Below are 22,691 nucleotides of genomic sequence, written 5' to 3'. Positions count from 1 at the left end.
ATGCCAGCTTCTATCAGAAAAGAAGTGGAGTTTGCTTTGTGTCAGTAAGCAGTGCAAAACTCAGACATAGATAGATAGACAGATAGGCAGATAGACATACATATAAACACACATATATATATGTGTACATAGCTGCAAGTGAGAATTTTGGAATTATTTTTTATGTGACTTGCTTTTTGCAATATTCACTTTATCATGGTGGTCTAGAACTGAACCTGCAATATCTCCCAGGAATGCCTGCACAAAATTCTTTATTTTTTATTGTAAATTTTATTAATTTTATTTTATTTTTAAATTTACATGTAATTAAATTGTATGTATTTATGGGGTATGTAGTGAGGTTCTGATGCATTTTAGTAGCTTACTAGGGCCGCCGAGCACTGGTGTGCTCACTTCTCATGGCCGAGCGGAGTCTGCGGTAGAAATGGTTGATGGCCTGTGATTCCAGGTGTTAGCAAAGTAACAGCCTCAAGCAGACAATTGATGCATTCATTGGATGGCGCCAGAGCTCGAATGCTCCAACTAAATGATATTTATCATGCCCCATTTAACAAGCCTCCTTAATTCACTCTCCTTGGCCTCCTGTGTTTATGAGGAACCGGCATGGTTGGTTTGTGGAATGCAGTGCGCATCACCCCCAGAGAGCATCACCCACAGAACACTGGACCTGGAAATGCCAAGGGGAGGGGCATGGCTCTGAGCTGAGCTGTGGATCCAGCAGTCAAAGGCTCCAGAGCGGGCTGAGCTAGGCGGGCCTGCCATGCTCTGCCTGTCCATCTCCTTGTTTTGGTCCAGCTGCCTCCTCTGAGGCAGGCAGGGACTTCATCTTTTATGTCCTCATAACTAGTGCTTTCCAGGATGACTTGATGGGTTCTTGAATTCGAGAATTATTCTGAAGGAACTACAGCATGATTTATGGATTAAATAATGATTTTCTGGAATAGGGTAACACAATTCCCACGAGCCTAGTTATTTCTCGCCTGGGTTATTTTTATTTGTTTTATTATTTTATTATTATTATTATTATTTGAGATAGAGTCTCGCTGTGTCACCCAGGCTGGAGTGCAATAGCGCAATCTCGGCCCACTGCAACCTCTGCCTCCCAGGTTCAAGTGATTCTTGTGCCTCAGCCTCTTGAGTAGCTGGGACTATGTACAGGCAAGCACCACTATGCCTGGCTAATTTTTTGTATTTTTTAGTAGAGTTGGGGTTTCACCATGTTGGTTATGCTGGTCTCAAACTCCTGACCTCAAATGATGCGCCTGCCTCGACCTCCCAAAGTGCTGGGATTACAGGCATGAGCCCAAGCTTCCAGCCTCTTGCCTGGGTTATTGCAATAGCCTCCTCACTGCTCTCTTGCTGGGGCTCCCTGCCCAGAAGGTGCCCTCACACACGCATCATGAGGCCTGCTTGTGCAAGAAGAGAGCGATCTGGAACATCTATTTAAGAAAAAGTTATTCATTCTCTTGTTAAAGCATGATAAGGCAGACTTTATTTAGGACCACTGTGATAGGTACAGGAACCACTGTAATGGGGTCTTGTTGTGGGGGAGAGATACTGGGCTCAACTCTGAATGCAACAAGGAAAAGTGGGAATTTATCAACAAGGAGTAGGATAGGGGTCAGTGAATGGAAAATTACTCTGAAGAAATATCAGGGCTAGGGGGGATTCTGACTTTACTGACCAAAGAGGATCATTGCTGAAGACCAAGCAGAGTGACTAGACATCAGCTGGGGGTGGCAGGAGATAAGAAACCTGATCGGATACCAAGGGTGGGGTTCCTGGCTAAACTGACTTAGCAGGATTCTTGCTAAAACATGGGGTCGCAAAGTCAGACATAGTCGGAAAAGAGCTCAGGAAAGCCTGAGTAGAGTTGGGTTGAGGAGACATTCTTTGTCTCATCCCTACTGGGCCTCCCAGAAACCCCCTCTGACTTGATTCTCAAAATCTCGTTTTTTTAGCCATAAAGGATGGAATAGCCTGTGCAGCAGGGGGTCCCAGGGGCTCTTCTTATTTCAAGCTGCATCCAAGAACAAAGGGTTACACATCCTACCAGAGTGAGCAGCTTTCCCGGCAAGACTTGTGAAGGGTGGCCCCAAATTTGTTCTGCCTCCTGGGCCCTAAAGGAGGACTATGAGGAGGGTGCAAGGAGGTCTCTTGGAAGAAGCTGCGGAGTGACTTCACCTGTCACCTTTCCCTGCGAGGATAGGCGTGTTTTCCTCAGCTCATGCCAAATGAGGATGATTGGAGAGAACCTCCTAAAAAGCTGACCCTGGCTTGGTGACATTTACAGTGTCAGAAGCTGCCTAGAGCTTTCTGGGAGGACAGAGTGAGAGAGACAGAGCGACTTGTGTCCTGAGAGCAGATGGGCATCTCAGGCATGGACCACAGAGGACCCTGGGGACCTTACCACCAGCAGGGCCTGGGAGAGCTCCAGGTTGTGCCTGACTCTGCTAGGGTTAGAGGATGCAGGGCCACAGGGACTGCCTTCTGAGAACCTGCAGGAGCTCCAAATAGGAAAAGAGAGTCAGATAAGATCACAGAGACAGAAAGTAGAATGGTGGTCACCAGGGGCTAGGGGGAGAAAGGGGAACAGGGAAGTGTTTGATGGGTATAGAGCTTCCGTTTGGGAAGATGAAGAACTTCTGGGGATGGATGGTGGTATCAGTTTTACAAAAATGTGAATGCACTTAATGTCATTCAACTGTAACTTTAATGTGGCTAAGATGCTCAATTTTATGTTATGTACATTTTATCATAATTTTAAAAAGAAAGAGAATCTAAGTGTTGGCATCTACTGTCCAGTAGGCACCAATGTCCAACTGAAATGTCACCAATGAGATAATGCCCTCTCCACTGGCCCACCATCTTGGCCATCCATGGAGACCAACACAGGGAATGGGCATGAGGAAGAAGAAAGTCAGGACTTACCTCCTCCTCAGGTTCTGAGGGTCTGGCCAGGAGCCGCCATTGTGTCTGGAGTCGGTTCCTGCTGGTGGGTTCGTGGTCTTGCTGACTTCAAGAACAAAGTCATGGACCCTCCTTGTCAGTGTTACAGCTCTTAAAGATGGCACAGACACAAACAGTGAGCGGTAGCAAGGTTTACTGTGAAGACTGCAAGGACAAAGCTTCCACAGTGTGGAAGGGGACCCCAGCAGGTTGCCAGCTGGTTGCCAGCTGGGGTCCCCTTCCACGTTCTGTTTTATTCCCTTATTGTCCCCTCCTACGTTCTCTTTCTGTCCTATCAGAGTGCCCTTTTTTCAATCCTCCCCAGGATTGGCTACTTTTAGAATCCTGTTGATTGGTGCATTTTATAGAGCACTGATTGGTGCATTTTACGATCCTCTTGTAAGACAGGAAATTTCCCCAAGTCCCCACTTGACCCAGGAAGTCCAGCTGGCTTCACTTCTCACCATGGCTGGGGGAGCCCTGCCCCAGATGAGAGTGGGAGACTTGGGTTTAGATTAGGCTGGACACGCAATATCTGATCATCAGACTGGGGAATGATAACTGGAGATGACTGTAATGGTTGATCCTGATAGTGCCTGAGATGCCTTCTGGAACCTGAGAAGGAAGAAACCTGAGAAGGAAGAAGCTGTGTAAGGGAAAAAGTCTATTTCATAATTCCGCCCTCCAAGTCCCATTTATTCAATAAGTTATACATGCTTGACTATAGGACTGTTTTTTTAATTACAACAAATGATACCCCAAACAAAACAAAGACAAGGATACTGGGAAAAATATGATTCGAGCTATAACAAGACTTAATATGGACAACGTATCAAGAACTTTTACAAACTTATGATAAAAGTGAAATAACACAGAAAAAAGTGAGTGAATCCTATTCATAGGCAATTCACAGAGAGGTGAATGCGAATGATTGATAAGCATGTTTTTAAAAATACCAATTCTTAGATGGAAGCATGGAAAAGTAATGAAAATATATAATTACATCAATTTTGGTTTATCATATTTGGAAAACCATCATATTAATGTTATCCACGTTGGTGAGGAGGTAAAGGAGAGAGCATTTTATATGTTATTATATTTTCCCATCCACACACACACACACAAGCACACACATCCATCTGTTCCATTGCTGCTCATCTAGTCTGCAGAAATGAAGTCATTTGCGCATGTCACAGGTACAGTGAGACATATTCCAGCACAAAATTGCAAGTCCACCAACAGGAAAATGTTTAAATAAGTTGACTACATACCTAATATAGAGTATCATTCAGATATTAAACATGTTGAGTTAGATCCACATTCATCGAATTATAGGAATGCCCACACCATGAAGTAAGGAAATAAGTTGGACAGATATATAAATAACAATGAGGTGGGTGTGATGGCTCATGTCTGTAATCCCAGCACTTTGGGAGGCCAAGGTGAGCAGATCACTTGAGGTCAGGAGTACGAGACCAGCCTGGCCAATATGGTGAAATCCCAGCTCTACTAAAAATACAAAAATTAGCTGGGTATGGTAGCAGGTACCTGTAATCCCAGCTACATAGGAGGCTGAGGCAGGAGAATTGCTTGAACCCAGAAGGCGGAGCTTGCCATGAGCCGAGACCATGCCACTGCACTCTAGCCTGGGTGACAAGAACGAAACTCTGTCTTGGAAAAACATAAACATAAAAATAAATAAGTAACACAATGAAGAAGGGGAGACATTTGTGATCCCCGGGTATGTGTGTGCATATTTGTATCTGAAGGCCTGGCCATGCAGAAGTTGTATAACATACACCAGGCCCTCAGTACTGGTTCCATGATTGTGTTAGAAGGATGGGGGGAGAAGGAGGCAATACATAAAATATTAATAAATGTTAAGTAAAACAGTCAATTATAATGTCTATTTAGTATCTTTCTTCACATACATAAAAATGAATGTGGACCGTATTTACAGGCAAACACAAGAAGAGGAAAAACATTGATTTGATTAAAGGATATCATTGTGGACTTTTAGAGCTTCAATATTTTAAAATAAATTTTATTTTGGAATAATTTTAGATTTAATAGACAAATTACAAAGATATTACAGAGACTTCTCACATACCCTTTACTGAATTTCCCTCATCGTTAATATCTGGTACTATCACCATGCTTTTGTGAAAACTAAGACATTGACATTGGTACATTACTACTAACTAAACTGGATTTTATTGGATTTCATCAGTTTTTTAAAATTACGCCCTGTTTTAGTTCCAGGGCCCAGTCCAGGGCACCACTACCTGCCCTGTTATGGTGTCATGATACTGATGAGTCATGTTTGGATGGCTTTTTAACACTTCATTGGGCTATACTATTGTAGTTGCCTCTTTGCCTTAAAGACTTTCATTTTCACTTTGACATAAGTTTGCAATAAAGTAAAAAATGTTTTTAATGACTTTATTGTCGTCTAAGTGAGATATTTTTGCAAGACACTTAGAGTCCTTCTTGATGTGCTCAATTCTCCCTGTCTAACTAGGCGTGTCTTCCTCCTTTTCTCTACCCACCTTCTTGATGCTTCAGCCACTTGGGATGCAATGCATTGTGTGGATGCCATATTATCCTTTTCTGCCTCGCCCACATTGATTCCAGATCCATCAGTCTCGGCCTTATTTCCTATCAAGGTCGTAGGCCATACTTTCCCACATCTTCTGGTTACTGATCAGTCTCTTCATGCATCCAGCTGGCCCATTCCTCTTCCATAGAGCTCAACCCAGCAACCATGTAACTGTAAGTCCTACCACCATTTGTGTGTGTGTGTGTGTGTGTGTGTGTGTGTGTGTGTGTGTGTGTGTGTAGGGGTGATCTCTTCCTGACCCAGGAGCACATGACACAGATGCTGTGTGTTCATCTCCATGCCCCTTGGTTCCCAGCTAAGTGTCTTGGACCTGCATGATGGAAAAAAGAAGAAAGACAAGGAAGAGAAGGAGGAAGAGAATACTCAGCCTGAAAAAATGAAGGAAATCATGTCACATGCTGCAACATAAATAAGCGTCAAGGACATTATGCTAAGTGGAACAAACCAGGCACAAAAGGACAAATGCTGTCTGATTCCACTCATGGGAGGCCCCTGGAGAAGTTCAAGTCATGGAGACAGAAAGTGGAATGATGGTTTCCAGGGCCTGGGGGGAGGAGGAATGGGGAGTGAGTGTTTAATGAGTACTGAGTTTTTGTTTGGAATGATAAAAAAGTTCTGGAAATGGTTAATGATGATGGTTGTACAACTGTGAATGTACCTAATGCTGCTGAACTGTACACTTGAAAATGGTTAAGAAAGTAAATTTTATGTTATGTGTCTTCATCATAATTTAAAAGAAAAGATGTAAAATGTCTATGAAAACAATATTTTGAAACTGGTTTACAAGGAGGTGACTAAGTGCTCTCTTCCTGTTCTCCTTTGCGATTGTAAACAGAAAATTCGTCATTTAAAGTCTGTTAGCTGTGCACTCCAGGAGGCAGGGGACATGAAGTGACAGCAGGTGACTGGTGCGTTTCCATTTGTGCTACAACAACTAGGAGGAAGTGACAGAAATGACAGCAAACAATGGGATGAAAAACTCATGAAAAGGTAAATTGAAGCTCCAAAGTCAGGGGAATACAGTGAAAGAAAAACCGTAACCGTTCCCGGTGTGCTGGGCCAGTGGAGACAAGGGCCTCCCTCTGCCCTGTGTGCCTGGATGATGATCAATTCATCTCGGGCCAGAACAGTTGTCCTGGAAGCTTCAGAGGAAGGCAACAGAGTGACTCACCACAGGCTGCAGCGTCCTAGGAGCACACACGCATCCATTCATCAGCACTGGAACAATTTATGGATAGCTGGCAATTAGTGGAAGGGGCCACTCAATATATTTTTTTAGAGCCTAGCTCCATTTAAAAAATAAATCAGAAGTAGAAAAGTAGATAAAGGAAGCAATAGGGTGTCTCATGGGCCGTGTATGAAATGCATACAGTAATATACATTACTTAAGATTACTGCATAGGCATTAGGAATTTCATGTCAATTTCTCATCATCCCTTTATTTGTGTTAATGGGAGTATTTCAGTGGAAATAAAGGATTCACCTAAGAAACTCTTTAGGATGGTTTAAGGCTTAACACAATGATATTAGTTGTGTATTGCCGCGTAACAAATCTTAGTGGTTTGAAACAACAAACTTTCATAATCTGTCAGTTTCTGAGTGTCAGGAATCCAGGTGTGGCTTCGTTGGGTGGTTTGGCTCAGGGTCTCAGAGTTGCAATCTGCATGTTTGTGGGTCTGCATCCGTCTTGAGATTTGAGGACCAGGTCAGATCTGCTGCCAAGCTCACTCACGTGGATAGGAGCAGGATGCCATTCTTTGCAGATGTTGGGTGGAGGGTCTCAGATCTTCATGGACTGCCGGCTGGAACTGTGTGTCCCTTGGCGAGGGGTGTCTGTAACTGTGAGGGCAGCTCACACTGTGGCAGTGGACTTTCTGCATTTATGAGCATAAGACAAAGGAGGATGAGCAAGCCAGAATGCAGTCTTTCTGTAACCTCATCATAGATGTGACATCCCATCACTTTTGCCATATTGTCTGTTAGAAGCAAGTCACTGGGTCCCACCCTCACTCAAGAAGAGGGTATTACAAGGGGTGTGAGCACCAAAGGTACTGGGGCCCTTTTAGAAGCTTTCTACTACAATTATGAGAAGAAATGCGCTAGCCCCAAATCACTGGAAACAGGCTCACAGGGAGATAAAGCAAGTTGGAATGTGCTTTGGAACTTGGCTTCCCTCTTTTCAGACAAGGACCCTCTCCATGAATGTGACATCACCTCTTTGACAGGTGGAAGAAGGCGGGGAGCAGGGGCAGATCAACGCTCCTGTCAACACAGTCCTACTGAGGGAGCCCTGTCCTTTCTGCAGGGAGCAGCAACCAGATGCTGGTCTTCATCTCCATCAGGAGCTGGTATCCTGGTTTCTGATGGTGGCCCGGAGCACTTCTGGGGAAATGTGTGAGGGAGACAAGTGGAGAAGAGATGTCCATGCCCACCATCCTTAGGGTGGTGTACCTGAGACGGGTGCCCATGCTATCGTGTTCTGTAACCTGGTGGGCACAGCCAGGGGCAGTGGCTGCCTGCACATGATGCTTTATGAAGAGGCAGCAGCTGTGGAATGCTCCCTGCAGTCCATGCATGCCGCAGGGGCTCTGCGTGCATCACTTTACTTCACGCCCACAAGAGCACGACAGAGAGGTTACTGTTCTGCCTCCAGTTTTAAATCTGGGGAAATTGAGGTTGTGAGATCGAGCCATCTGCTGCAGCACATGGGGCCGGTGGGTGGCCAGACCCAGATTTCCATACTGGTCTTGATGACTAATTACTTCTAAATTATTCTTTTTCAAATTTCTTTTAGTTGTACTTTTTTTTTTTTTTTTTGCCTTTCCACACATTTTAGAATAATGTCTAAATCTACAAAAGTCTTACTGAGAGTATGAAAGAAATTGTTTAAACCTATAGATCAATTTGAGAAGAATTGACATCCTCACTCTCTTATGCCTTTGGATCTATGATTACATCTATTATTTAAATCTATGATGGTATTTCTATTCACTTATATCGATCTTTGAATTCTATTATCAGCATTCTGTAGTACAACTTCTGTTTATACTTCGTTAGATTTATACCTTAGTATTTCATTTCTTTTAGCTATTGTGAATGGTATTATATTTTAATTTCTGTGTCCACATGTTCTCTTCTAGGGTACAGAAACACAGCTGAGTTTTGTATGTTTCTCTTTTATCTCGAAATATTACTGAGCCCACTTATTAGTTCTAGGTCTGCTTTTTTTTTTTTTTTTTTTTTTTGAGGCAGAGTCTTGCTCTGTTGCCCAGGCTGGAGTGCAATGATGCCATCTTGGCTCAAGTGATTCTCCTGCTTCAACCTCCTGAGTAGCTGGGATTACAGGTGTGCACCACCATGCCTGGCTAATTTTTTGTATTTTTAGTAGAGATGGGGTTTCACCACCGTTAACCCATGATGGTCTCAATCTGCTGACCTTGTGATCCGCCCACCTCAGCCTCCCAAAGTGCTGGGATTACAGGCGTGAGCCACCACGCCCACACTTCTAGGTGTGCTTTTATAGACTCTCTAGGATTTTGTGAGTAGACAATCAAGCCATCTACAAGTAGGGACAGTTTATTTCTTTCATTGCATTCTGCTTTTTATTTACTTTTTTTTTTTTTTTTTTTGCCTTAGTGAACTGGTTAAAACTTCTAGCACTATATTTACTAGGAATGATGAGAAGAGACATCCCTGCCTGGCTCCAAATCTTAGGGGGAAAGTATTCACACCATGCAGTATAAAGTGAGCTATGGTTTTACAGATGCTTTTTGTGAAGTTGAGGAAGTTTCTCCCTTATTATTATTATTACTATTTTCTAAAAGTTTTTTTTGTTTCTCCCTCTCTCTTTTTTTAAATGAATCAGTGTTGCATTTTGCCAAATGCTTTTTTCTACATCAGTTGATGTCATTAGGTGATTTTTCTTCTTTAGCTTGTAAATGTGGTCAGTTACAACACAGACAGTTCCTGACTTGCAATAGTGTGACTTAAAATTTTTCAATGTTTTGAGTCTACAATAGTACAAAACCATAAAACCATTCTGTTTTTCATTTTCAGTATGGTATTCGGTAAATTATGTGAGACATTTTATACTTTATTATAAAATAAGCTTTGTGTTAGATGATTTTTCCCAACTGTAGGCTAATGGAAATATTCTGAGCACAATTAAGGTAGGCAGGCTAAGCTATGAGGTTTGGTAGGTTAGGCATATTACCTGCGTTGTTGACTTAACAATATTTTCGACTTATAAATGGGTTTATTGGGCCGTAACTTCATGGTAAGCTGAAAAGTATCTGTAATTGATTTTTGAATATTGAACTCACTTTGAATTTCAGAAACAAAATCCACTTGGTTGTGATGTACAATTATTTTTATGTATTGCTAAATTATGTTTGTTATTTTGTTTAAAATTTTTGCATCTATAATTATGACAAATACTAGTCTGTAGTTTTCCTTTTGGTATACTTTTGGTCTAGTTTTGTATCAATATAATGCTATATTCATAAAATTCATTGGGAAGTATTTCCATTCTTTCTATTTTAGGGAAGAGACTATGTGTAATTGGTGTTAATTCTTGAAATATTTGGCAGAATTCTTCAGCAAAACCACCTGGACTCAAAGATTTCTTTTAGGAGAGAGTTTTAACATTACTAATTCAATTTCCTAAAGAGTGTTCAAATTTCATATTTTGTGAACTCCAGTGGTTTGTGTTTTTCAAAGAATTGGTCCATTTCATCTAAGTTGTCAAATTTCTGTGTGTAGTTATTCACAGTATCCTCTTATCCTTTGGACATCTGTAGGGTCTGTAGTGATAGCCTTGGCTTCATTATTTGTATTTATAAGTTTTATTATCTTTTTTCTTTGTCAGTCTTGCTAGAAGTTTGTCAATTTTATTGATCTTTTCAATAATCCAGTTCTTTGTTTCAATCATTGTCTCTATTGCTTTCCTGCTTTTTATTTGACTGATTTCTACTTTTATGTTTATTGTTTTCTTCCTTCTGTGTTCTTTGGGTTTATTTTTCTCTTGTTTGTCTAGGATCTTGGAGTGAAAGCTTAGATTAGTGATTTCAGACTTTTCATTTTTTCTTATCTATTCATGTAGTGCTACAATTTTCCCTCTCACCACTGCTTTTGTGATGTTTAATGAAGTTTGTTATGTTGTATTTTCATTTTCTTTCAAGTCTGTGCATCTTATTTCCCTTGAGACTTCCTCTTTGACCCATAGATTATTAAGAAGTGTGTTATTTAGTTTGTAAGTATATCAAGATTTTCCCTTATTGTTCTGTTACTGATTTCTTATTTGATTCCATTGTGGGAATCATACTTTATCTGTTTTAATTCTTTTAAGAGAACATAACTTACCTGATTTTAATTCTTTTAAATTTTCTAAGGTTTGTTTTATGGCCCGGGATATCTTCTGTCTTGATACACATCGTGTGAGCACTTGAAAAGAATTTGTATTCTATTGTTGTTGGACGGAGTATTCTATAAATATGGATTAGCACTTGTTGATTGATGGTTTCTATGGTTTGAATGTTTATCCCCTCCAAACCTCATGTTTAAATTTGTTTGCCTGTGTGGTGGTGTCGGAATTTGAGACTTTGGGGAGGTGATAGGGCCATATGGGTTCCACCTTTATGGGCTCCACCTTAATGCCACTATAAAAGGGCAAGTCCAGCCTTCTTTTGTCTCTGCCCTTCCACCATGTGATGATTCAGCAAGTAGGCCCTTGCAAAATGTTGATGCCTTGATCTTGGACTTCCCAGGCTGCAGAACTGTGACAAAATAATTTCTGAAATAAAATATCCAATCTGTGGAATTTTATTTTAAAAGCACAAATTGAACTGAGATGATGGTGCTATTGAGGTTTTCTGTGTTCACACTGATTTTCTGTTTAGTTCTCTCAGTTGTTGAGAGAAGAGTGTTGAAATCGCTAATCGTAACAGTGGACTTCTCTTTTCGATTCAGTTAGGGTTTGCTTCACATATATTGCCATACTGTTGTTGGCTGCACATAAATTTCAGATTGCTGTATTTTATGTCAGATTGATTTTTTATCTTTTTTTTTTTTTTTTTCCAGATGGAGTTTCGCTCTTGTTGCCCAAGCTGTAGTGCAATGGCAAGATCTTAGCTCTCTGCAACCTCTGCTCCTGGGTTCAAGGGATTCTCCTGTCTCAACCTCCTAGTAGCTAGAATTACAGGCTCTTGACACTATGTCCTCATTTTTGTGTTTTTAGTAGAGATGGGGTTTTACCATGTTGGCCAGGCTGGTCTCGAACTCCTGAAGTGATCTGCCCACCTCAGTCTCCCAAAGTGCTGGGATTACAGGAGTAAGCCATGATGCCCGGCTGATTTTTTAAATTATATAATGACCCTCTCTATGTCTAATAATGTTTTTTTCTCAGAAGTCTGTGTTATATGATATTAATGTAACCACTACTGATTTCTTTAATATTTGCATAATATAAGCTATTCTTTTCTTTTATTTTCAATATGTCTGTATTATCTATTTGAAGTGCACACAACTTCTTCTATATAGCATAAATTGGTAATGCCGTTAATCCATCTCATCATTCTTTGCCTTTTAATTGACGTATTTAGACCATTGATAATTAATCATTGTCATGTTAAGGATTTAAGTCTATCATTTTATTTTTTCTCTGTGCATCCTCTCAGCTTCTTTTGTTTTTCCCTGCCTTTCTGCAGATCACTCAAACATTTTTAAAAATATTTTGTTTTCACTTGATTATTGTGCTTTTTAGTTTATCTCTTGATATACCTCTTTTAGTAATTGCTCTAGGTTTACATTATATGCACATGCCTTATCAGAGTCTACTGGTGTTGCCTTTTTATCAGTTCAAATGAAGTTTAGAAATCTTACAAACTCCTCTCACCACTTTCTTATGATTTTCTTAAATATTTCCTCTATATTTACTTAGAACCATATGAAACAGGGTTATAAGTTCTGCTTGAATTGTCAAACATAATTTAGAAAACTTAAGAACCGGAAGGCAGCCTATTTTATTTAGCTATATTTTTGCTCATTGTTTTATTCCTTCTTTCCTGATGTTCCAAAGTTCTTTTATTGTTTCCTTCCTGTATGGAGAACTTCCCTTAGTCATTCTTTTGGGGTGTGTCTGATTGCAACAAATTAACTTAGTTTCCTTCTTCTAAGGATGTCTTGACTTTCTCTCCAATCACGTACAGAATCCATTCATTTATATAATTTATATAGAAAACAGTATTCTGGGTTTACAATTTTCTTTCTTTCAGCACTTGAAAAACACAGTCTTACTTCCTTCTGGCTTCTATGGTTTCTAATGAAAAGTCCATCGTCATAAGAATTTTTTAGAAGCTGCTATATTTTCACCTATATTTTCATATCTCTGTCATTTCTTTCAAGATATATTCTTTTCAGTTTTCAGATGTTGGACTATGATGTGTCTTGGTGTAGATTTATTTGAGTTTATTTTGTTTGGGATTTAATCAGTCACTCAAATCTGTAAGTTTATCATTTGTCCCTGAATCTCTGTTCATTTTTTTTTAAGTCTTCTTTCTTTGTTTCTCAGATTGGTTCATTTCCATCATTCTTTCTTCTACTTCACTCGCTCTTTCCTGTGCTCCCTCCACCTGCTGTTGAGTTCTTCCATTTATTTATTTATTTTTTTATGGTTATTGTGTTTTTCAGTTCTAAAATTTCCATTGAATTCTTTTTTACATCTCTTAGTTCTTTGCTGAGACTTTCTATTGTTTCATGGTTTTTAAGCATGTTCATAATCATTCATTGAAGCGTTTTTATGATGACTGCTTTTAAATATGTGTCGGAGAATTCTCACATTTCTGTCATCTTGGTGCTGGAATCTTTTGTTTGTCCTTTTGATTTAGTTTGAAATCTTCCTGGTGCTTGGTATGATGAGTGATTTTTTATTGAAAACTGGAAATGTGGGCTTTGTGGTATGAGAAGTTGAATCTTATTTAAGCTTTCTGTGTTAGTTGTCTTTATTACACCACTCCAGCAGGAAAAGGGTGAAGTAGGGAATTTTGAGGTGCCTCTTTTCTTCCCAGAGGGGCTGGAAGTCTACAGTTCTTACTTATTTTTTGCTGGCATGGGTGGGGTTTGTGCCACAGCTTTTTGTAGAATTTGGCTAAGAGTTGAGCATTTATTTTCTAAAATGTTCTTTTTGGCTAGGCTGTGTCTCTCCTTGTCCTTTGGCTAGAGACAGTAGGTTTCTGCTAAGATACTGTTTTTATCAATGCCTTCTTCCGCTCCAACTCAGAGTTATATGAGGCAAAAAGAAGACCTAAGAATGCCAACATGTTGATCTTCCTGTCCCAAGGTCCATAGCTGGCCTGCCTTCTCCTCTTCACTTTTCATATTCTTGTTAGGATTTTGTTTTTAACATAATATGCAAGGTTTTTAGTTGTACTTAGTGAGAGGAATAGGGAAATGTACATCTATCTATTCCATCTCCACAGAAACAGAAGTCAAATAAGCTTGTTCTGAAGCCAAGCAAAAGCTATACGATGCTGGGACTGCACAGTTTTTCAAAGGAGAAGTTTCAGAAGATGGCACAGAGCAGATGAAGCTGGGAGATGGCAAAAATTCCCCAGCATAGCAAAACCCAATGCAGTAATACATTGCATTAGGGCATTTGCATCCATTTCTGGACATCACTATAGGGAAAAGGAAAAGGAATGAGCAAACCTGAGGACTGGGCTATCTCCTTATGAGAGTTAAGTGTGATTAGTAGAACCAACAGGATAAATTAAATTGTTTTGGAGAAGAGAGTAATGTCCCCAAATGAGTGAATTATTTCCAGCTTCTATTTCTTCTTTTACCTGCAAGGAAAGTTTCATCATTTCCTTTATCTGGACAATATGTTCTGGGAGTTTTATATTTATTTACTTTTATTTAATCAATAATAGTTTGTTTATGTAACATAGGATTAAACAACTATTTGTTTTATTAATCAGATAAAGAGCTGATATTCTGAGCTAAAATAAAATCTTAAAATGTACTTTTATGAACCCAGTGTGGTGTCATGGGAACCCTGGCCCTTGGCTGTTTGGAAGGAGCCTGTGTTCCTCAGCTCAGGCTGCCATAACAAGCACGACAGATGGGGGCGCTCAAGCAGCAGATGCTCATTGCCTCACAGTCTTTGAGGCTGGAAGCCCAAAACCAAGGTGTCAGCAGGGTTGGTTTCTCCTGTGGCCCCCTCTTTAGCTTGCAGATGGCGTCTTCTCCCTGTGTCTTCACATGGTTATCCTTCTCTGTGTGTCTGTGTCCTTGTTTCCTCTTCTTATAGGACACTAGTCAGATTGGATTAGAGCCCACCCATATGGCCTTATTTAACTTTATAATTACCTTTGTAAAAGCCTGTCCTCAAATAAGGTCACATTCTGAAGCATTGGGAATTAGGACTTCAACAGATGAACTTCGGGGGCTGCAATTAGCCTATAACAGAAGGTTAACACCCATGGGGCCACTGTCAGCACCTGACCTCACCTTCTTGCTCACCTTGGGCACTGGTGGTCATGCCTGCCCCTGGCCTTCCCACAGTCTCTGTACATTTCCTCATTGAAGTGATTGGGCCCTTCACCCTTTCCAAGTCCTCATCTTTGCCAGATGACAGATGTCTGTATCATTTTGTAAAGATTCATACATTGTTACAACCATGGTCAGGGTCTCTCTAAAGACTGCCAGTGTGGCATTTGGCTTCACTCTTTGGTGGGGGCTGTGCCCATCTCAGGGTGCAAAGCCTGCTTGACCCCTCTCCGCACCTTCCCACCTCCTCTCCAACCAGGTCTGCTGTGCACTTTGAGCTGCTGAGCCCTGAAGAAGATGGACTACCGGAAGCCTGCACTCTGTCTCCAGTCTCCCAACTCTGCACTTTTGGTTCAGGTGTATTGCTCGCTTCACACTAGTTTTACCTTTTCTTCTCAGGATTAATTGCATCAGCTTCCTGCAGCCAGGTCCACACCTTGGTCACAGGTAAATGGGCAACCACCCCGCCTGCCTCAAATTCCTTATGATTTCTAAGATAGTCTTTCTTCTGATGAGTTTAGTAATGTGTCTTCCCCATTACACTGTGAGCAACATGAGGGAGTGCCTGTGTCTTCTATGGTCTTTTTATCCCTAGATGCTTTAGGGCAAAGTGCTGGCACAGAATATGTTATAGTAAGTATTTGTATCTTTGGTGCAGCTTCGAGTTTTTGCCTCTGGAAAAATGCAACAGGACACAAGCCATGGCCAATTGTTCTGGCTGTCTTCCCTTCCTCCACACATAGCTGAACAATAGCGTTCCCCAAGGAAGAAAGTACATTTTGGAGGCAGGGTCTGGGTGGTGTTTGGGTAAGAGAGTGGTCAGCTCATGCCCACACACATACCCCCTGTTGTGGTCATGGAGAGGCAAGGAAGGCGAGCATTTCATCTCTGCTTGCAACATCATGGACTGAACAGCCAGGATCCAGAGCTCAGCCTCTTCACTTTCCTTCATACTTTTGTGATTCTTGTTTTTTAATTGAGGGGCTAAGGTTTCACATATCCAACATCTCTTTTCTCCAGTGTCCTGCTTTCTTCTCCCTGAATGGCAGTTCTCATCTCCCCTTCCTCCAAGACCCAACCTCCCATTATCCTGTTCTCCACTCCAGTCTTCTCCTGAAGGATGTACATTCTACTCCATTTGATGACCAGGACAAGGTAGAAGTGTTGGAGCCCCTGTTCTACTCTCTTTCACCCTCATGCAAGGCTCAGGGTAGAGCCAGACCCAGTTCAAATCTGAGTTAATGTCTGATGGGTGCAGACCACAGGGCCAGGACTGTGCTAAAGACTACACTTGGTTTATTGCCCTCAGTCCTCAAAACAGCCCTGTGCGGTAGGCACTGAAGTTGACTTTGTCTTACAGGTGGGGAAAATGAGCCACAGAGAAAATAAATAATTTCTGGGAAATCATCCAACAAGCAAATGATATTGCTGGGATTTTGAGTCCATCCTGCCACCAGCTTCCAGGCAGTGACGGCTCTTTCCAAAAGCACCCATATGGCCCATGGTCCCATCTGTCCTCCTTAGAAAGACTGCTCTGCCAGGAATCACGTTGAACCAGCCGGAGATTCTCTTTACCTTTCTCTTCTTCTCTGTACTTTTCTCTTCTTCTCTGTTCTGAAAACTATTGAGAGATATTCTGCAGGTCTTAGATACACTTTCCAGAAGGAGGGAGGGTCGATCAGACATTAGGCCTAGGTGCAAGGTAGGAATACGTCTCAGAACCTGTGGGAGACAGTGACTCAGCATGGGGCCGAAGCCTGCTAACTGGGGCAGGACAGGTTTCAGAGATGGGCCCCAGAGACTCCGTCAGAGGCCAGCCCAGGACCCTCAGCCAGGAGATCAAGGCACATAGGAGGTCACAGCTGGGAGACCCTGGCAGGTGGCCCTGGAGGAAGACATGGGAAATTGGGAAGCTGATGTGGTTTGGCTGTGTCCCCACCCAAATCTCATTTTGAATTGTAGCTCCCATAATTCCCACATGTTGTGGGAAGGACCCGGTAGGAGATAACTGTATCATGGGGACAGTTTCTGCCATACTGTTCTCATGGGTAGTGAATATATCTTGCGAGATCTGATGGTTTTATAAAGGGTTTCCCCTTTTGCTTGGTTCTCATTTCTCTCTTTGCCTGCCACCATGTAAAATGTGATTTTGTTCTTCCCTCACCTTCCGCCATGACTGTGAGGCCTCCCCAGTCATGTGGAACTGTGAGTCCATCAAATCTCTTTTTCTTTATAAACTACCCAGTCTTGGGTATGCAGCATAAAAACAGACTAATACAGAAGCTCTGCAAATGCAGCCAACCCAGGCAGCCTGCCTCGGCGCTAGAGGGCAACTATAAGCTTTCCAGGCTCTATTCTACTAGGAATAAAATCCAGAATCAGGAACCTCAACCCTGAGGCTCTAACTCATCCCTGGTCACTTGGTCCTCCCTCCTTGTCTTAGCCACCTTGACCTTGCTCTTGGAAAATGCTGTGGTTCCCCCACTCCCATCAAGCCTTTGCACCTGCTGCTCCTTATATCTCAGGCTTTCCACGCCCCTTCCCTCAGATGTTGACCCAAGTAGCTCCTAGTCAATTTTGAGGCTCAGCGTAAACATCAGATCTTCAGAAAATCTTTCCATCATGCCTTCCTACACCACTGTTAGTTACTTTTCCTGTTCCCATCCAGTAATTCTGTATTTTCCCATTGAAGCACCCTTTCAACATGTACTGCTTCTCTCCTCACTGAAGACAGAGACTCTCTCCACTCTGTCTATGCCTGGGATGCTGGTCAGCAATGGATGATGGACAGGGGACAGCAGGAGCTGGGAGCTCAGCTAGCCTTCAACCTGGGCCACTTGGAGAGTGGGAAAATTGTGCTGGTAACTCAAGGAGAAATGTGGTAGACAAATGAGGTTGGTCATGGAGTAAAACAATTGAGGTGAGACAACCTGAGCCCCTTCCTCACCTGTATTGCTTACTAATGATGTGAGCTTTGACAAATAATCCCCTCCTACCACAGAGGTTTCGGTTCCCCACCTCTGCTTAGGGCTCTTCCAAGGAAGGACTTCATGGGATGCTGGGTGTCTCACTTAGTGAGCTGCCTGGTACTGGACAGGGTTTGTTTTCTCTCCGTCTTTTGTTCTCCCCCTGTTAATACCAAATGTATTGAAGCTCTGGGTGTCTGGACAGTCTAATGGAATTGGTTCCCACAGCATCTTGGTCTCCGTGGTTGCTAGAGTGGGAGGAGGAGAATGGGCTGTGCCCACCCACAGGCTGTCTTTGACATGTCCTGGGGGGCCTCACAGGTAGGGTGGGCAGATATGTGAATTCCAGATAGATAAGGCATAATGTCTTCATATAGGTATGCTCCACACAAAATTCTAATATGCATTGCTTGACTTACAATGATGTCACTTCCTGATAAACTCATCATAAGTTGAAAATATCATAAGTGGAAAGTGCATTCAATACACCTACCTTACCAGCCATCCTAGCTTAGCCTGGCCCACCTTAAATGTTATCAGAACACTTACATTAGCCTACTATGGGCAGTCACCTAACACAAAGGCTATATTATAATGAAGTGTTGGTATCTCATGTAATTTATTGAATACTAAGTTGAAAGAGAAAAACAGAATGTTTGTATGACTACTCAAAGTATGGTTTCTATGGAATGCCATGCCGTTTTCGCACCATATAAAGTCCAAAAATCTTAAGTGAAAGCTTCACAAGGCAGGGACATCTGTGTTCAACGAGGCAACCCTCCCCAGAGGCACACAGACCGACTTTCTCCACTCTTAGGAGATCAGCATTTACTCTTCTGTGCAAGGAAGGCCAATACCGTGTCTCCGGTCCCAGTCCTCCAGCAGACTGCTGATGGGACAGTCTCCACTGCACACAGACCCTGCTGCTCTCTTCTCTGCTCCAGAGGTTCCTATATTACCATTAACCTCTTGGGCACAGAAGCTTAGCTCTCCATGTCAGTCCATTTCTCCTTCCACACCAGGGCCTTGGGGGTCTCCAAATCCCCCCAAATGGGATTTATCACAGTATTTTATTTTACAACAGGACAAGTAACCTGGAGATAAACCACCGTTTCCCCAGCAGCCTGCAGTGGGTGACCGTGGTCGTCTCACTTTTGTTTCAGTCTTCATCTCCCCTTGTCTCGTGTCAGACAGGATCATTAATGAAACACCTGTGAGTGCATGCACACACACACTCTTGAATGCACACACATGCACACATATGCATGCACACACATGTGCACACATACACACATGTGCAGACACATATTCCAGACTCCCCCTTTAACTCTGAGCTTAACAGTCATTAGAAGCCGTAGGCCCACTCACAAAATCAAAGCTGTAGTTGGGCACCAGGACAGGCCCTGGGCAGCAGGAATGGTCTATTGGAGTGGGCACTGCTGTTGCTATGACTAAACTCCAATCTAGGAACAGAGTTTGGTTGGGGGACACTGAACAAAAGCCCAGGCCTTAGGACAGTGTATTAGGCCATTCTTGCATTGCTACAAAGAAATATCTGAGACTGGGTAATGTATAAGAAAAGAGGTTTAATTGGCTCATGGTTCTGCAGGCTGTACAGGAAGCATAGCACAGGTATCGCTTCTGGGGAGACCTCAGGGAGCTTTTACTCATGGCAGAAGGCAAAGTGAGAGCTTGCACATCACATCAGGAAGGCAGGAACAAGAGGGAGTGGGGAGATGCCACACACTTTTAAATGATCAGATCTTTCGAGAACTCACTATCGGGAACTCAGTATCGAGCCATAAGAGATCCAACCCCATGACTCACCCACCTCCCACCAGGCCCCACTTCCAGCACTGGGGATTACAATTCAACATCAGATTTGGGTGGGACATCCAAACTGTATCAGATGGTGTGAGGCTCCTCTAAGAGTGGCTTCCAACGTCATGGATGTGGAGGATCACGAGAAGAAATGCCAACATAAACAGCACCCGGCTCCTTCTGGGAGGTTATGCGTCATGACATCCTGTTCTGTTTGTTTGCTTGTTTGTTTGTTTGAGTGTTTGAGTCCCACAGTGAATTTTTATTATCTGAAAGTTTGGGAGAAACCGCTCCAGGGCTGAGGGTCTAGACAGACCGTGATGGTGGTCATGATGAGGGCCAGCTCCCATCCTGGAATCTGCACTTTGTCCCTAGAGTGAAGGTGGCAGACAGCGGCTGCGGGGACCACGGCTGTGATCTACCCAGGGGTGGGGTTCAGGCCCATGACCAGCCTGGATTTCCAGCCGCAGCTATCTGGGGTTCCACATTGGGTTCCGGGAGCCGAGTGACATGAGGGCAGCCCGGGTTAGCCCAGAGAGGTCATCCTGCCCTCCACCTCCTCCCATTCCTCCCTCTAAAATAATAAAAACAGTGAGTGGAATGAAATCAACAACAACAACAAAGAGCAGTGACAAAATCTGTCCCATCCACATGGCTTCTCCTGATTCATTGGCGGAGAGGGCTGCATGGATCTCTGATGCTCTAGCAGATGGCTTTACGTAGCAAACAGTGGTTCCAGCTCCCTAGGCCGTGCCAGGGGCATGTAGCCTGCAGTGGGCTGAGCTGAGTTCCTCAAAAAGGCGAGTTCAAGTCCTAACTCCTAGTACCTGTGAATGTGACTTGACTTAGAAACAAGATTTTCACGGATGTGACCAAGTTAAGATGAAGTCATACTGGATTACAGCAGGCTCTGCCCCCAATGATGGATGTCTTTACCAGAAGAGACTTGAAGACTCAGACGCACAGGAGAAGATGGCCATGTGAAGATAGGAAGAGAGGGGAGTGAGGCTGACACAGCGAGCAGGGAGGGGCTTGGAGAGGCAGGGAAGGGTCCTCCCCAGAGCCTTCAGGGGAGCATGGTCCTGCTGACACCTTGACTGCAGACGTCTGGCCTCCAGAGTATGACAGAGTGCATTTCGGTGAAGTCACCCAGTTTGTGGTAAGGTGCTACAGCAGTCACAGGAAACAAATACATGGCCCGTTGAAGCCAAGCGATAATAACCAACTGGTAAACGAGGTCCGTCATCCGGCTGACCCAGAAAACGTAGGGCTAAAATGGGCAAATCTGATAGCAGGCACCTGGGAACTAAGCTTTGATTTAGACACATTATATCAGGCAGGATCTGACCCACTAGCCAGGCAGGAGGCTGCAACGACCATCTGGGTCTTACGGCAGAACACTCCTCTGGGTTCAGGAAAACAGAGCGCTCTATGGTTCTGGTCCCGTGTGGCTTTGCTGGAGCCAGGTATGGGGCAACGTCCTGGGTTGCTTAAGGCTGGAGCCACTGGTGGATCACTGGAGCCCACTAGGAGAGGGTCTTGAGTGGGGAGGGGGATGTTTTTTCCATCAAGTGCTGTGGGAGCCTTCAAGCAATGCGCCGGAATGGGGAGGAGCAGAGGTTCCCTGGGGCAGCTCTGGGAATGAGCACATTGCACAATTAGAAACAAGGCAGAATGAGGCTAGCCACCTTGAAAAGCTGCTTGGAGGGTGATATTTTAAAAATCAATATTCAGAGCCATCTGTTTTATATTCTGAAGGACACACACTGATTTAACATGGTTCATCTAGAAAAGGGCCTTTGAATCATCTTTCCTTATAAAAAGGTGTTCTGTCTTTTGTTCACTCAGGGTTTCGTGCCCTGTATTTCAGTGGGTAGATATTGGTGGTCAGTGGCCCATGCTCGAAGAATGTGGATCACAGGACTCCATTGGATGCCTTCTCCTTGGTGTTTTACCAGGACCCATACCTGAGCAAGGATCATATATGATGAACAGTGAAGACAGAGTCCTTTCCTGCCCAGGCAGGAGATCCCTCGCACCACCAGAAAGGAGCAAAGAGGATGAGCTGGTCTTGCCCAGCATGACACGATGCTTACCTTGAACAGAGCTTCAGGAGGTGGCCAATCTAGATGAAGTGAGTGACAGTCCCTGGTCCCATCCAGGCATGGATCCACGTGGAGAAAACCCTCAGTGCTGTGTGCCATGGGTGGGGTCAGGGCTGTTTGTCAGTGTCACTAACCTGACCCCTGTGTGAGTTGGGTTCACATTCCACTCTGGGAGTCTTAAGGCGAGCAACAGCCAATAAATCCACATCCCATACCTCCCTGTCGACAACCATATCGCCACCATTTTTGCAAACTGCCCTTTTCCAACTCTTCTCTGAAATGTAGTATCCTAAATTCATGAGAACTTTTGATCCAGATCCTGCAGTAAAGATTAAAAAAAAAAAAGTGGATCCCTGTGTTTATAGAGATTATCTGTTCTGTTCTATTTTCCAAACTGGTAAAAATTGCCAGATCTGTTTATAAATATTGGAGTAAAATTAGTTGCTGGCTAATTCAGGAGGAGCTTTTAAGATTATTTAAACAGTAGGTGAAGATTTTGAGGCCAGATTACGGAAATAAAAAGACTTTTAGGTTAAAACGTCACCCCATTGCTTGTTCGTCTTTATAGTAAACGTGTTTGTAGCTACCAGCTCTGTCGCTTCCAGTTGTGTGAACACAAGCAAATTGTACTTGAACTTTTTAAGCCTTCATTTCTTCATAATTAAGCTGTGAATAATAATAATAATC

The sequence above is a fragment of the Macaca nemestrina genome, chromosome 14, assembly GCF_043159975.1.
Source record: "Macaca nemestrina isolate mMacNem1 chromosome 14, mMacNem.hap1, whole genome shotgun sequence".
In the NCBI taxonomy this organism is placed as follows: domain Eukaryota; kingdom Metazoa; phylum Chordata; class Mammalia; order Primates; family Cercopithecidae; genus Macaca; species Macaca nemestrina.
Note: the sequence above shows the minus strand (reverse complement) of the source record.